Below are 4,227 nucleotides of genomic sequence, written 5' to 3' on the forward strand. Positions count from 1 at the left end.
CTGTCTGTCCCGCGACAAGCAATACGTAGGGTAACTCCCGATATAGTAACAGAATCCAAACGTGTAGGTGGATCGACTTATCGAGTCCCCGTTGAAGTAGTACCTGCAGAAGGAAGAGCTTTGGCTATCCGATGGTTATTGATCGCGTGTCGAAAACGTTCAGGTCGAAGTATGGCTTTAAGATCAAGTGATGAATTAATGGATGCTGCCAGAAATTCTGGTAGTGCTGTACGGAAGAAGGAGGAGACTCACAAGGTGGCAGAAGCTAATAAGGCTTTTGCCCATTTCCGTTAGTTCCGGGTTCGTTTCAATCCACAACCTCTTATTGGTGGATTGAAACCTTCTACTCCGGAGCGCAGGGTATTAGGAATCAAGATACGCCAGAAGCATATGGATAAGCAGAAATTAAATAATGGGAGAAAGAATATCCAAGTCATAGGGGAAATTTTGTCACTGGTATAGTACCTCATGAAAAAGAGAAAGACTAGTGTCGAATCGTAAAGTCCATAACATCATCGACATGATCAACATGATCGACATGACCAAAGTGATCGACGCAATCGACGCAATCAACATGATCGACATGATCGACATGACTAGAATGATCGACACAATCGACACAATCGACATGATCGACATGATTGGCACTGCCCGCATCCCCGCGACTCCCACCATTCTCAACTATCTCCGCCTGGGGCGGACTACTCACCTCGGGGGGGGGGGGGGATGTCAGGCAACGCCAGCAGATATTTATCCTGTATGTCCCTCACCTCGAATCGATGATTGAGTCGTAGTACATCTAAGGCAAAGCTGGCATCTCCCATGATGTACTCGAGGAGCCGAACTAACGTTGACTTTCCCGTGGTTTATGATAATAAAAGGGAAATGCGTCTGAAAAGAGAGTCAAGGTTTGAAGAAGTATCGTGCGAAAACAAAGGGAAGTCTTCCCGTTTCTTCGGATATTCAATCAATATTAGATTAGTTGACACAGGTGGGATTCTGTGATATACTATGGATCAACAGGCTCATCAGCTTGGGTAATCACCAATCGTTTCGAAAACCAAAAATTACCACGACCGCAACTTTAGAAAGACGCGAAAGCGCAAGCCTATGGGGTCGCTTCTGCGACTGGATCACCAGCACTGAAAACCGTCTTTACATCGGATGGTTCGGTGTCTTAATGATTCCCACCTTATTAACCGCAACCTCTGTATTCATCATTGCTTTCATCGCAGCTCCCCCTGTAGATATCGATGGTATTCGTGAGCCTGTCTCCGGTTCTTTGCTATACGGAAACAACATTATCTCCGGTGCTATCATTCCTACTTCTGCAGCTATCGGTTTACACTTCTACCCAATCTGGGAAGCAGCTTCCGTTGATGAATGGCTATACAATGGTGGTCCTTACGAACTGATCGTTCTTCACTTCCTACTTGGTGTAGCTTGCTACATGGGTCGTGAGTGGGAACTTAGTTTCCGTTTAGGCATGCGTCCTTGGATTGCTGTTGCGTACTCAGCTCCCGTTGCAGCTGCTACCGCTGTGTTCCTGATCTACCCAATCGGTCAAGGAAGTTTCTCTGACGGTATGCCCCTAGGAATTTCTGGTACTTTCAACTTCATGATCGTTTTCCAGGCTGAGCACAACATCCTTATGCATCCCTTCCACATGTTGGGTGTAGCTGGCGTATTCGGCGGCTCTCTATTCAGTGCTATGCATGGTTCTTTGGTAACTTCTAGTTTGATCAGAGAAACTACTGAGAATGAGTCTGCTAATGCAGGTTACAAGTTCGGTCAAGAGGAAGAGACCTACAACATCGTAGCTGCTCACGGTTATTTTGGCCGTTTGATCTTCCAATATGCCAGCTTTAACAATTCTCGCTCTCTGCACTTCTTCTTAGCCGCTTGGCCCGTAGTAGGCATCTGGTTTACTGCCTTGGGTATCAGCACCATGGCATTCAACTTGAATGGTTTTAACTTCAACCAATCCGTGGTTGATAGCCAAGGTCGTGTTATTAACACCTGGGCTGATATCATCAACCGTGCTAACCTAGGTATGGAAGTTATGCATGAACGTAACGCTCATAATTTCCCTCTAGACTTAGCTTCTGTTGAAGCTCCTTCTGTAAACGGATAATACCTGTCTGGTCGTGCAGCATCACTAAATACCAAACCTCGCATAAGGTTTGGTATTTAATGGAGATTCGTCCGATGGAATGAATAGAAATAATAGTAATATCTCGCCATAATCTTACAATTATCAGTTTCCAATCTTGGATTCTGGGGAATCTTTGAAACACCCTTCTAGGATTACAGAGAATGGGAATCAAAGATATTCTCATTCTGATTAGCGGAACGCTTGTAGTCCCGTACCCACTGGAATAGATTGAGAATACATTTTTCACCTAACATATTTTTTCTTGTATTAATATATAGACGAATAATACGTACGCGCATCGAATGAATGACCCTAGTAGATCTTGTTCTCTCCCAGTTAAGAAAGCTGAATAGGGAAAGTAGGGGGCGGACGTAGCCAAGTGGATCAAGGCAATGGATTGTGGATCCATCACGCGCGGGTTCAATCCCCGTCGTTCGCCCATCAGGTTGGAGAACTCGTCTTTATCACTCGGAATAAAATAAGTTGATGAGGAGATAGATAAGACATAGATAGGTTTCTTCAACAATTCGAGATTCCCGAGACAGCTTCAGGTAGGTACGAATACACCCACAAATCACCACATCGAAAGTACTCACTCCATTGGGCCTTGAATCTTTCGATATTATCTATATAATGGAATGTGAGAGGTGGGTAGTATCTACCACATATAGATAAAGTGAAGAGAGATCATGAGGTAAGAGAAGTGGGAGAAGAAAAAGTAAGAAGTCCAGATTTATTCTCTGAAGTTCCGAAGTTAGCAGAAACCGATGGATTCCACTACTCATTTGAATCATTGAAAAATCAAGATCTAGGGGAATTTCTAATTGGTCTATTCTCCAGTTATGAACCCTCCATCAAATTATTTGACTTATGAATTCTGAGTTCAATCTTTTTACGGAATCTGCGCGATTCAATGAAGCGGGGTAATAGCGTGACTCCGGGAATCCTGATGTTACTAACAATACCAATTCCTATGCATCGTTCAGGTGAGAGAAATTTGATCGAAGGAGGTTCTATAGATCTAGCGAAACTAATTAATAGAACTGGTGGAGTAGTAAAAAAACCAGCAACAAATTCTGTTGAATCCTTCTATCCTCTTTCTCTATCAATAAGATGCTCACCTGCTGAAAAGGATAGAAAGGGAAAGACACGTAATTCTTACTATTCGGATTCAAACGGAAATATTTCCACAACTTCGACGAGGGAAGAACCGCAAGTTCCCATATATAGTGCGATGGATCCTTCGGTTTCAGATGGATGGAGGGTCCGGCTGATGAGGGATCCACTCCCCATCAAGAATATATCCAGAGATGTGACTGAGAGGATTGAAAAATCACTGGGGGATAAGAATCTAGAAGATTCAAATGAGTTTTTTGAATTCTATATAAATGTGATACTTCGTAAGGATGACTGTTACTAAAATGATTCTGATTCGTTACTTCTCCGGAAAATCCATGACAAGCAAAGGGTTAATTGGCTACAAACAGCAACATTAAGAAGCGATTCCTTCATTCCCGTAATATCGGACTTTTGGGACAAAATGTTACTCGAATCCAGGGATTCAGTAGATCGGCAGGGAGATGAATCACCGTTCTATTCCGAGCGGAAGGGTCTCTCCAATTTGTCTCTATTTCCACCCCATAAGAATACAATGTCATCTCGTGATGGTGTATCCCTATCCTATAGCGATATAAGAGATTGGTTAAATTCCATTGACGAGGGGAGTTGGACACTATTCCGGGATTACGCCGATTTTTATATGTGGCATTCCTGTCACCAAAGTCCTTCTCCATGGAATAAGGATGAGCGCGAATTGAATCTAACGAGATCTCTCTTAGAAAAGAGATTTATCGAACTTGATTATCTATCGGATAATCAATTACTCACTGAGGTACCAAGTATATTACTAGAAATTTCCTGTGGTTTCTCGAAGTATGTCTCCTCACAAATAGAGACATCTAGAGAATTGGAGGCTTTTCATAGCAACTCAAGGGATGAGTCTGATTCCAGAAATCAGAAGGTTGGGAAGGAGATACCTATCGAAGATACTTGTTTATCTAGTTGAAGTGAGG

The sequence above is a fragment of the Dipteris shenzhenensis genome, unplaced genomic scaffold (genome assembly GCF_047967505.1).
Source record: "Dipteris shenzhenensis isolate YYH24624 ecotype China unplaced genomic scaffold, Dip_SZ_1.0 scaf0424, whole genome shotgun sequence".
Taxonomy (NCBI): Eukaryota; Viridiplantae; Streptophyta; class Polypodiopsida; order Gleicheniales; family Dipteridaceae; genus Dipteris; species Dipteris shenzhenensis.